This window comes from Corapipo altera, unplaced genomic scaffold (assembly GCF_003945725.1).
Source record: "Corapipo altera isolate COAL_440 unplaced genomic scaffold, ASM394572v1 78, whole genome shotgun sequence".
Taxonomy (NCBI): domain Eukaryota; kingdom Metazoa; phylum Chordata; class Aves; order Passeriformes; family Pipridae; genus Corapipo; species Corapipo altera.
Window position 1 is genome coordinate 2,018,616 of NW_020884904.1, and position 12,612 is coordinate 2,031,227.

Sequence of the window (12,612 nt, forward strand, 5' to 3'; positions counted from 1 at the left end):
TTTGGATCAGTTAGCCAAAATGTGTTTCATTGCATATACCCAGACGTCAGAGGAGAAAGAGGATTCTTTCTTTCTTGCTTCTGGATTGATCTATGTTGTCTCATTTAAACAAAGGAAAAGTAATGAAGCAATGTTGGCATTGCAGAGAGGTTCCTGTGCTCTTTTACCAGGCACAGTGAAGTGGAAAACATGCTTTAATGAAGGAAGCTTGTGGCACTTTACTTTTGCTCCTCCTTTTGTGTTTGTCACGGTCATTATGTTATCCTGTGGAAGGAAATGACAAAACAACAACAACAAAGCGACAAAAAACCCGAGGAAAGTTATTTCCTACAACTCTTAATAAGAAAAAATAAAAAAAAGACCAAAAAAAAAAAAATTATAAAAGTGAGTCCAGGAGGACTGGGTCACTTTTTCCAAAAATTTTCTGAGAGAGTTGGCATTTATATTGCCCTTGAAGATTTAAGGGCATTTAACCTCTCTGTTCAGGCCTTGTAAAAAGGACCTTGCAATTGAACTTTCAAGATGGTAGATAATATCAGTTTGACTTTTCTGGAAAATACAGCAAATGTAAGTTGCTAGCACTGTAGAAGAAGTATTGCCTAATTCACAAGTTCTTCTCTTCACCGCAAACTGCCCTTAAAACATGTTCTCAAACAGATGTCCTATTACAAAACACCAAAGTCACCTTATTTTTATATGCTGAGTGTTTTAAATGCAATTTTATTATCAGAATGGGTCAGAATGCAGTTACAAGCATAAAAACTTCTCCTGAGAGAAATGTGGAATGATGAGCTTGTGTTCAGAGTCTGCGTAGCAAACGGAAGGTCCTGTTTAACAAAAACCCCAATGATAATAACTCCCACAAATTATGCCTACCTGTTTTTCCTGTAATCAAAAATGACAACCAGAATTACTACTGCTCTTAACAGCTAGCAGTGTGTTCTGCAGCCTGGCATTGCTGAGTTCTGCAGATATTTCACAAAAATATTATTTGGCTGATGAGTCATCCTCAGAACACAGCATTGTAATGGAATAATGCTGGGCATGCCATAGGTAAATCTGAGTTAAAACTGGTGGAAGTTGCTTGAGCTGGGGGAACAATTAGATCGAAACATGGTTTTGGTTTGTTGTTTGTTTCTTTGTTTTCCCTGAGTCTTTTACAGCAATAAGTAAAATAAATTAATATCACCAGAAAACAAAGAGCAAATTAGATAATAATTCTCTTCAGCCCTTCCAGGGGTCCTTACCTTGAAACAAAAAACCAAAGCATAGAGTTGTATCTTGTGTCACAGGTGAACACTTAATACTAAATGTGTAGTTTTTATTGCATCTTACTTTTCCTCTTTGCTTATAGCTTGAGTTGTTTTTATCTCTTTTCCCATAATCCTTCACCTTCAGTCTACCCTTTGCTCTTTAATTGCCACTGCAAGAAGTTAAAATGTTGTTTGCATGGGTTGCTTACCGTGCAAATCAGTGTGTGAATCTTGTTTCTGTACAATCTTGTTCCTAAGAGGCTTCTGTTGAGAAGTCCAGACTCAGGAGGAGGGAGTGCTGTTGTCAGGAAGTTAGAGATAGTGACACTTTACACTTCCTTTCCATGGCAATTATGACCCACCAAGACCCACTAGAAACTACCATTAGTTCTCAGAGTTAAAAACTTTATTTCTGAAGCATTTGCAGTGGAACTTTACTAACACCCTGGTGAAAGAAACAGAAGCTTGCTGAGGCAGATCCTGTGGGGGAAAGCGTGAGGTTGTTGTAAATAACACGTGAGCCTTGGGCAGACTTTGTTGCTAAAATAACTGTATTGTTTCCAGTCTACAGAGATGCAGTGTATGCTGTGATTTCCACATTTTACAGAGGGTCTATATTGCCCTTTTTTATCAACAACTAGATGAAAACACTATCCAAGCTGTTTAACTTCAGCAAATTGTTCTCATCAGGTTTTCTAGTCTGTTCAGTAGTTACCACTACCGAAAAGGCTGACAGCAGGATTCAGTTTTGCCCTGTTTTCTTCAGTAGTGGATGGAACACTTTTGGCTCTAAACTGGGAATTGTTTTCTTTGATTACTGTACAACTGGGTTTGGAGTATCTCAGAGCTGCCTTGCCAGCTGGAAACTCAGCCAGCTTGGCCACCTTGTACTCACTAGGGACTTGTCTAAATCATAAACCAACAAATTGCATCCTATAATAATATCTACAACAAATTAGAAGATCTTTTAATGAACGGTACATTAAATAAACTCAGACTTATTAGCTGATAGAGACTCATGTGCTTTTATGGTTTCAACAAACCTATGCTGTTTTATTTCCACTGAAGTTCTTTGCCTTTCTCCCCATTTTGAGGAAAAAGCTGTTGTGGTTAGCACTTTTTTATGGTTGAGGTTAACCTGAGATCCTGCTGTGAAGATGGCATTAAACACAGTGGTGCTGGCCTATGTTCATGGCTGATATGATACCTAAGTCTCCACGTGAAGTGATGTTTAGTGACGTTTTTGTTTAGCACAGTGCTGTCCATAGATGTCAAACTGCAGTTGCCTGAAGATATATGTCAGCTATACTGTTCTGGCTGATGGTTGAAGATTTCATCTCTTCCAGTCTGAATGTTTTTGGCAAGAAACCAGTGGAGTGTAATCTTATACAGGAAATTGTCTAACAAAACCAGTGCCATAAAACCAGGTAGTTGAAAACACACAACTAAGATGTTCTGAGGAGGAAGAGACATGATATGATTTAGAGGGATTACACCTTACTCTTAAACCCATATTATCCTGTAACTTTTTTGAACTGTATAAGTTGGCAAACACAAGCAACATCAGCCTTCATAGAGTCTGGATGCCATGTTAGTGGCTGAAAAATAATTACTTACATATCCTCCGAGACTTCATAATAAGTAGTTGGCCAGGTTGGGGGATTTCAAAACCTGCTATTTTATTTGTTAAAGCTGTAGCAACCTAAAGAACTGAACCAATGTCTCTTATGTGGATTGTTCTGTGGTAACTAAAAAAAAAAGTTTTAAATTAGTATTTTTTTTAAAGTGTTTTGAAAAAATCTCTGAAAGTCGTACCCCTTTCTGGTGTGGACTGATGTTTTCTGATCCCATCTTCTAGTACTACAAATCTACTGCATGAAACAGGACTTCTGGATATCTTTTACTCATGCAATTCCCATAGTAAAGACTTTATTCCATTGACTTTATTATTTAAACATGTGGTGTTTAGTGTTTCAGTAACAGGAAGAATTTCAGTAGTTGCTTGACCTCACACTTTCTGTTCTGCACCCCAGGAGCCACTAATGTTTTTATGGAAGTTCTTGGTAGGGCAGAAGAGACTGTTCCAGCATGTATGAAATAAAAACTATAATGAACAGGAAGGTAAACTGAGATATCTGCACAGGGAAATTCATCTGCTTGTTTCTTTAAGTCTTGTAGTATTGCTGGCTGGTGGTAACTCATTCTGTGACTGGCCATTAGCAGAGGCAAACAGCAATTCATGCCCTTTCCTGTTTTGAGCTTTATGAAACGAGGTGATTTTATAAAAAATAACCATATTTCTTAATGTGCAGGTTATTTAGGGCCAACAAAGGAATAAATACTTTGGTATTTTTCTGACATCCGATATGAATTTGGCAACGAACAAACCGGTAGAGCCATAATGACCATGGGAGTCCTGTTTAGTTCTGAACTGACTAGAAAAGACAATACAAGGAAGGGTGAAACCACTTGAGCACGTTAAACAAAAAACAAAAAGTTCTCACTTGCAGTCCTCCTGTCAAAAAAAAGCCTGGGCATTTTTGTAATCCTGTCATGTGATCGTTAGAGCAAAAGCTGTGGGTAGTGAACTGCTGGGTGCCTGTTACAAAATGCATTTTGTAGCTTTTGTTTGGCCTAAAGAGGCTGGGGATTGTATGTGTGTGTGTTGTGCTGATAAAAATTCAAGCTGTAAATTAAGCTGTAAATAATGTTGCAACTGTAGCCTAGAATTGCCTGGATGTGAAGCCAGTTTCTAGACTGAAAATCTTCCAAATTATGTAACAGCACTTTATTCCTACCTGTTGTGCCATCAACCCACAGGAGTACAAGGAAGCAATGTTCTTCCTTGCTTCAAATAACTCACATTCACCTTAAGCTGGCATCCAGATTTTTTGCACAATTATGACAACGTTTCCAGCTGCTTGATAACTTTTCCCTCTAAAATCCCTGTGTTGTTTGTTTTCACTCCAGCTTTTCATACTAATGTCTTGAGTGGCCTAGTCCTTCCAATCTAAGCAAAATCTCAGTAAAATTAGTGTTCCATTTCCTCGTTACAAGAACCAAATTATTTTCCTTAGCTTTTTTTATTTTGACCAACTTATAATTCTTCAGGGTTAGGGACATGGTAGGTCTCTAGAATTAATGCGACTTTATGCTTTGAGGTTGCTTTGATTTGTTAAATCCCTTTCCTAGTGCCCAGTTGGTTTTGATTATCTCTGTAACTGAGAATTTGTTGATTTTGACCATTCAGAGATTCTGTTAAGCTTTTCATGAAGTGCTCGTGATTGGTTTTCACGTTTTAAATGTGAACTTACTTGTGCTTCATCTCAACATGTTGAAAGATGTTCATAACCTGTTGAACTTCTTAATGCCTGTCTGTGTCAAACATTGAGATATTTTGATTTGTGGCTTCATGAAGGTGAGACAGAAGAAACATTTGCTGTTTGTCCCTGGAGGAATGCAAGTTTTAATTAAATGATATTTTAAGTGCTTTTTAGAGCCACAAATTCTAAAAAAAGTTAACGGGGAACTTTTATCTTTAACTGATGGCATCATATGGAAGGCAGTGGTTATGTGGAAGCCCATTGTGCCTGTAACCTGATAGTAAATCCCTTTTTCATCTTCTTTTGGGAGATCCAACTGATACAAGCCCACCCCAGGATGATGGGTTGAGATAAGGGACTGCATTCACAATAACCTTCACTGCTGTGCTGCAACTCAATGCTTCCATACCTTTGAACTGTTCTATGATGGAGGGGATGAGCTTGATTTATTATGCTGAAAACCATAGAGCAGGTGCAGCCCACTGAACAAAATGCAAGTACTATGATTGTTGCACATCAGAAGAATATGTGCATGTGACAAATATACACTATCTGGAATATTGTTATTTATTAAGGACAAAGTCTGGTTGGAACTGCATGTGAGATTCTTAAATTTAGGGGGTTTTTTTGAAAGTACACCTTTATTTTTAAAAAAGGGTTATAAGTTGTCTGAAGCTTATTCTTTGAAATGTTCTTTTCAGCAGTTTTAAAATCAGAAGTGCTAAATGGAGGACTAAAGACATACATATAAATTTCTGAATCCTACACTGGGTGATCTGAACTTGCTGTTACTGTTGAAATAACTCTTGGTTCTAATCCACTGCTTCCTCTACAGGCTTCCTTTTTTATTACTTAGATAACTTCTGCGAGTGTCTCTTTTTTTAAAAAAAAAAAAAAGAAAAGTCTTTTGGAAGTGTTAATATGTTGCTTACTTCTGTTAGACATTCTGGGAGCACAGACCAGTGTGATATTCCAGGCCTAACCAAATAAAAACTTCAGTTCCCTCTCATACAGTGAGAGCTGTTATAATTCCAAGCTGGACTGAAAGCTTTCATGTTGCAGAGTCAGTTTTGTTTAAAAGTGGCACAAGGGCTTTATTTGTTTGTTTTGGGCTGGTTGCTGTTGTTTTTTATGCAGTGAATGTACCAGAGAAAAGTTAACTCCTGGGCATCACCAGATCCTTTAGAAACCAAACCAAACAAAACGCACCCAAACCTGAAAACATTTTTCATCTACCTCAAAAAGAAAATTATTGCTAACATACTCTAAGTATTTTAATGTAAATTGTTGGTTTGTTTGAGCTGTGGTTGCAAGACCTGATGAAAGAAGGTGTCATCTAGAAAATTGTTTCATCATTCTCAAATTGTAGAATCCATGTGTCAGCTGAATTACATACTAGAATGTGAATTTGGTGAAAGGGCATCAACAGAGGCTTTTATGCATTTACTCTAACTGAGCTGAAGGACAACTTGCCAAATCTCATCTTTAAAAGGACTGGGATGATGTTGTTTGGGAGATTTAAGACTTAAACCAACTGATTTCACCTGCGCTGTCCTACAGGAGTGTCCATCCTACCTGAAATTAAACCAGCAAGGCAGAATTATGCAAATTCTTTATAATTTCTGATTGGACAATAAACCAAACATACAAAAATAATTCATTTTTTTCTAACCATCAATTCAGATTAAAAAGGACAGTTGATCTCTGTTTTGAGTTTACAGTCACTTTTTAGATTCTATCCCTCTAGCCCTCAGTAGTGGTTTTGTTACCTGTCTTTACTCTGAAATAATGCTCTTGAATTCTTCAGTCCCAATTTCTCTGAAATAATATGAAGATCCAGGGCCTACAGAAAGGAAAACTCCTCCTCATTGGAAGCCTAAACTTCTGCAATATTCCTTTTCCTCCTACTTCTGTAAGAGAGAGGGTGATTATTTCTTCCAAATCCTATCTGGGTAAATAGTTCTCTTCTGAGCAATTGAAGGAAGTCACTTTCCACCTATTTGTTGTTGGGGTTTTTTTTTGTTGTCTGGGGATTTTCTTTTTGGTTTTGGTTTTTTTTTTGTTTTGGTTTTTGTTTTGTTGGGTTTTTTTGTTTTGGTTAAGGTTTTTTTGTTTTGGTTTGGTTTTTTGAGGCATTAGAGAACATGGATAATGGAGATAGTTGATGCTGGACTTGGTACTTAGGCTGCAAAGCCTTCCTAGGAGTTTGCTCTCCAAAGGCTCCTGATACCCATTATGCATAAGGAGAAGCTCCATTCATGCATTAAAAACTGATTAAGGCAGTGAGAACAAAGAATAGGAAGAAAGGATCAGTTTTCAAAAAGAAGACAGTCATAAGTAGGGGATGTTGGGATCTGTGTTTTTCAGCATATGTAGACATGATCAGACAACCACGTAAATAGTCAGGATACCAAAGTCTCAGTAATTCCTAAATTTCTAAAGGTTGGAGAAGCCATGCCCCCAAATGACAAGCTGATGAAATAGCAAAACATGAGGTAGCCTATACCTAGAGAGACCTACAAAACTACATCTGGTTGATTACTGGGAATTATATTTATATAACTGAGGAGGAGAATTTTGTGGCTAGTTTGCTGAAGTTAACTTGAGGCTTGGTGGCAGTTGAGAAAGCTAACAGTGGTAGGATTTATAAAGGATCTGAGAGCAAGATAGTGTATGGAATGAGGCATCATCCGGGCTGCCATGTCATTCCATCTCACAAAGAAAAGAAAAAAAGGTGAAAATAGAGAAGGACAAGGAGAAATTAAAATATGGAGTTCCTGTCACGTGAGAAGGGGCTCGTATGTGAGACTCACGTTGGCCAATCTAAGGAGGTCTGTGGTAGGTCTATACAATCTGTTCATGTTTCTTTGCAGTATGAGAAAGTACAAGTTCAAAACTTTGTTAATTTGTAATTGCTTACATAGCCAGTGCAAGCAATCACTTGGTCACAACCTCTGACACAGCTTTTAAGTCATTAAATGTGTTGAAGCTTTTCTAGGCAAAGTCCGGCAAAAGGACTATTCTTGTCCCTGAGTGTTCAGAGCCTGACAGTATTTGGAAGTAGGATATTTGGCTACCTCAGTTTTTGTCTGATGTACAACAATGACTTCTATTATAGTCAAAGATAGAAAAAACAGCACTAAAGGATGGGTTGAGAAAGCCAAGATTTTTAGATGTCACAAATTTGAGTTTACTGCTTTTTTTGCATCTGAATATAAAAAGATTTAGGAATTGAGTGGGCCACAGTCCCTGGAAGTCTGTTTCAAATGTATCCAAGGTTTAACACCCCAAAATTAAGATACTTGAAGTTGCTTAGGGACAAGGTTGTCACTGGAGGTGTGGGCTGTAGACACATGACAGCTTTTAAAAGAACAGAACATAATGCTTTTCTGAGTAACTGTAGACATGCCACTTGCAAAGGACCATATGTTCCATCTTTTACTCATCCTGGTGAATTGCTGGTCACGCATGATTCACTTGAGATGGATTAACTGAGATTTTTGTGGCAAAAAAATGGTGCAGTGTAATGCTGCCAGAAAAAAAATAAATCAGGCAAGTGCGTAAATGTAACTAATAAAACCTCATCCTGGAGATCAATTAAAGTATAAAGTGATTTTTGATGTTTCGAATAGAAAAACATTTTGGAAAGACAAATGGACAAGATAAGCCTGGCAATAGAATAGATAAGCCTGAGAATAGAAAATGCAATCTGGAAATGGAAAATAAAGATATAAATTTTGTAGCAACTGTGTAAGGGCGGTAGCAAATATTGTCTAAGCCATGAATCTGGTGATGAAGGAGAGGACAACATGCACCAGTGTGCCCCTAGCTCTTGCAGGTTGCTTTTGTGTATAAGTTTCCATTAGGTGTTTTAATGTTCTTGCTGGCTCTGTTGTGTTCCCTTTGCATGAGGTGTTTGCTCATTTCTTCATTCCTCAGCCCAGAAGACAAGATACAGTTCAGTTTTCACCTTGAAACAGTACCTGCACTCTCTTGTTTCTGTATTTCCCATATTGACTAATTTCTTCCTTTCAGCACCAGGTGAATGGTTTTGAAATGATGCAGCCTGTGGCTTGGACAGGTTAAAAACTGGCTGGACAGCTGGGCCCACAGCATGGTGCTGGAATGGAGTTATATCCAGCTGGGGCCAGACAGCAGTGGTGTTCCCCAGGGCTCAGTGCTGGGGCCAATCCTGTTCGATATCTTTATTGATCAACTGGATGAGGGGATTGAGGACATCCTCAGTGAGTTTGTGGATGACACTTAGTTGGGTGGGAATGTTGATCTGCTGGAGGGTAGGAAGCCCTGCAGGGCAATCTGGACAGGCTGGATCAGTGGGCTGAGGCCAATGGTATGAGGTTCCACAAGGCCAGGCACTGGGTCCTGCATCCCCAGGTGCACTGCAGGCTGGGGAAAGAGTGGCTGGAAGGTGGCCCAGAGGAAGAGGCCTTGGGGGTGCAGGTTGACAGCAGCTGAACATGATTCAGTGGGTACCCAGGTGGCTGAGAAGGCCAATGACATCCTGGCTTGGATAAGGAATAGAGTTGTTAACAGCACCAGGGCAGGGATTGCCATCCCCTACTCTGCACTGGTGAGGCCACACCTCGAATCCTGTGTCCAGCTCTGGGCCCCTCATTACAAGAACGACATTGAGGTGCTGGAGTGAGTCCAGAGAAGGACAACAAAGCTGGTGGAGGGTCTGGAACACAAGTCCTGTGAGGGGAGGCTGAGGGAGCTGGGGGTGTTTAGCTTGGAGAAGAGGAGGCTCAGGGGTGACCTTATCACTCTCTACAAGTCCCTGAAAGGAGGTTGTAGCCAGGTGGGGCTCAGCCTCTTCTCCCAAGTAACAGCAACAGTGCAAGAGGACACAGCCTCAAGCTGCACCAGGGGAGGTTCAGGCTGGACATTGGGAGGAATTTCTTCATGGAAAGGGTTGTTAAGTGTTGGAATAGGCTGTCCAGGGAGATGGTGGAGTCACCAGCACTGGGGGTGCCCCTTAGTGCTTTAGTCTAGTTGACACGGTGATGATCAAAGGTTGGACCCAATGGTCTTAGAGATCTTTTCCAACCTAAAGGATTCCGTGACTCATGGATGTTAGTCATACAAATGCCACTTCATGTCTGAGTGTTAGACACCACATTGTCATTCCTCCTTGGGAGGCTGCTGTGTGATAATATGGGGCTGACTTTCCCTGTAGTCAGTGCTTTGCTGAGTAGTCTCGGCCAAGTAGTGAAAAATGAGGAGTCCTGAGTGATCTAAATGAACTGGTGATTCATAAAAATGTCACAAAGGGAGATGTGTTCCAGAACGTGTGTAAACTTAAAAGTGGTGATTTTTAAATGAGTGATGGAAAAGATGACAGGGAATTATAGCTAAGGAACAGAGCAGACCCAAAGAAGGCAAGAGAGAGAGTAAGAGTAGCATGGAAGAGAGAAAATGGCAGAGGAATAGAGATGATGATAATGTGTCCCAGCACAACAGGAAAAAGCAGTTTTTTATTTTTCTCTTTTCTTCTTTTGTCCATTTTTCATCCATTCAGCTTTTTTTCCTATTTTCCTTCCATTTTTTTTTTTACACTGAGTTCATGTTCATTATCTTACAACATCCACTTAACAAATCCCTTTCTCCAAAGCCCAGCTCAAAAATATGCAAAGACATCTCTGCATTACCCACATATGTCTTTTTATGATGTAATAGGAGTGTTAAGATTGTTTTAAATTTAATGAGTGTGATGACTAGGGACAATAGATGCCAAAGACAATCAGATAACTTTCCTAGGGACTGAACTCATAACTTTTATCTTCAAAATACAGAAAGCTGCTTCTTTTGGGAGGCTAAACCACCAATTTTATAACTTGAGCTGTTCAGAAGAGCTCATGTGCAGAAGGGGTAATCTCTGCTTGAGATGGACAGGTCTTGATTTGTGTGTGCAGGTTCAGACATCTGAGCCTCAAAAAAATTACCTACTCAGAGTAATTCAGGCTTTGCTAAATTTTTGTGGTCATCTCTCTCCACAATGTAAAATGCTGTGTTGCTTAGTGAGTGCCTTTGGATTTTTTTATTATCTTTCCAAACAAAAGATATGATAACCATGTGTGGGAGAGAAGGAATAATAGAAGAAAATCTCCTCAGACTAGATAATAATGAAGATATCTCCACAAACTAATAGGATTTCAGCTAAGAATCTGAATAGAAGGTGATAAAAATAAAGTTAAAAAGTTAAGCTTTTCCATTGATTTCTAACAAGGTGTAAGACACCTGTAAAATGGGATGTAAGTATTGTTGATTCTGATGTTTCAGTACAGTTTTCTTCAAGGACCCTCTTACAGGTTTTAACCTGCATCAAAATTCACCAATAAAAATATAGTTCTTAGATGTTTCTCTTCCCTGAACTGTAATGATAGGTAAGAAATACACACATACACACTTTAAGAAATGTGAAATAACTCTGTGAAACAGAAGTGAAATAATTTGCGTAGCATGACAGCAGAGCAGTATCAGGACAAGGATAAAATCAAGACACACAGATTAATGACCTGCACAGTAGATTGTACTGCCTCAGGCTTAAACACCTGAAGTAGAACTCTCAAAAACACCACTGTGATTTAAGAGAACAAATTTCATAGACCTTGTGCTCCCCTATAATTTAAATGTTCAAAAGAGAACCAATTAGGGGTTTTATCACCCAATTTTCTCCCTGACTATAACGTGAGGCTGGTAGCATTTCTATTTTCCTATTGTTCCTTTTCCTGTTTTTGTTCCCTTTAAATTATAAAACTGGACTACTTATGTGTTTGTATAATACCTTGCACAGAGGGGTCTCATCTGCATTGTAGTACTATACAATAAATCAAAATGACAAGACCAACTAATTTCTAAAAGGCACACACTTGGATACCTCCAACTTTCTATAAACTCATAAAAGAGGACTTCTAAAGAGACCTGTCCAGAATATTACGAGACACATGAAAGCAAGCGTATTTTTTTGTGTATCAAAGGATGTGGAGGTTTTGCTATGAAGTCAAACAGAGTTTTAGCACTTACTTCAGTAAAATCAAGGCTCAAGCGAGGAGACAGGGAATTACTGTTCTGCCTTTGAGGAGTACAGATTTGGTGGTAGGAGAATGTGGTTATAAATGAAAATATATTTTAAACATGATCAGAAAATGGGAACAAAGGGCTAATGAACTATTAATAGTTACTGTAATATTACTGTAATAAAAGGTTAATCAATTATGTGCTTTTATAAGCAATGTGCTTTTATTAGGCCTGTGAGACACATTATCCATCTTTTTTCAAAGCCTTATGTCACTTATGGATGTGCTGACAATCATTAGTTACAAGTACTGTTCATATTTGTTTGTAAAAGCAGTTAATTGTCTGTTAGTATTTTATAAACTTCCATGCAAAATATGACTTAATGCTTCTTACTCATCCCTTACCTGGATTGATTTCAGGTAAGTTTTCCTTTAAATTGAGAAATCCAAGGCTAAGTACTGGATTCTGCCTGAATTGCCAGGGCTGAAGAATTTGTATTTTGTGACTGCAGGCAGAGTCTACAAAGATTAAAGCAAGTCTAGGTTGCACTGTTATTAAAGGCACCAGCAATAGCACTTCCTGCTGTTGGTTGCTGTCAGATGCAAAGCTGTAACACTGAAGCACAAAGATAGGAAATAGGGAAATAAATGATGCTGTAGACAAACATTCATTGCAGGCCAAGTGGGATAACTGGCTTATGTGATGGAGCTGTACTAGCATATTCTGTCACTGTTTTGTCTTAAACAAAGCTTGTACTTGTTCATTGACTAGTTTTTCTAGCAAACTTCCCTGTATTACTAAAAATATTTTTTCTTAAAATGTAAATGTTTTTCCCATTCAAATACCTTGTGTTATATAGTCGAATTTCCAGGGGAGTTCTCTTGGGCTCACCTTCTTCAGTGTTGCCACTGGAGGAGTACTTTTAAACTGGCCAAAATGTCTGCTAGTTTTCAGAGAGGCTCAGAAGACTGAGAAGGCAGTTTGTTTTTTCAGCTTTG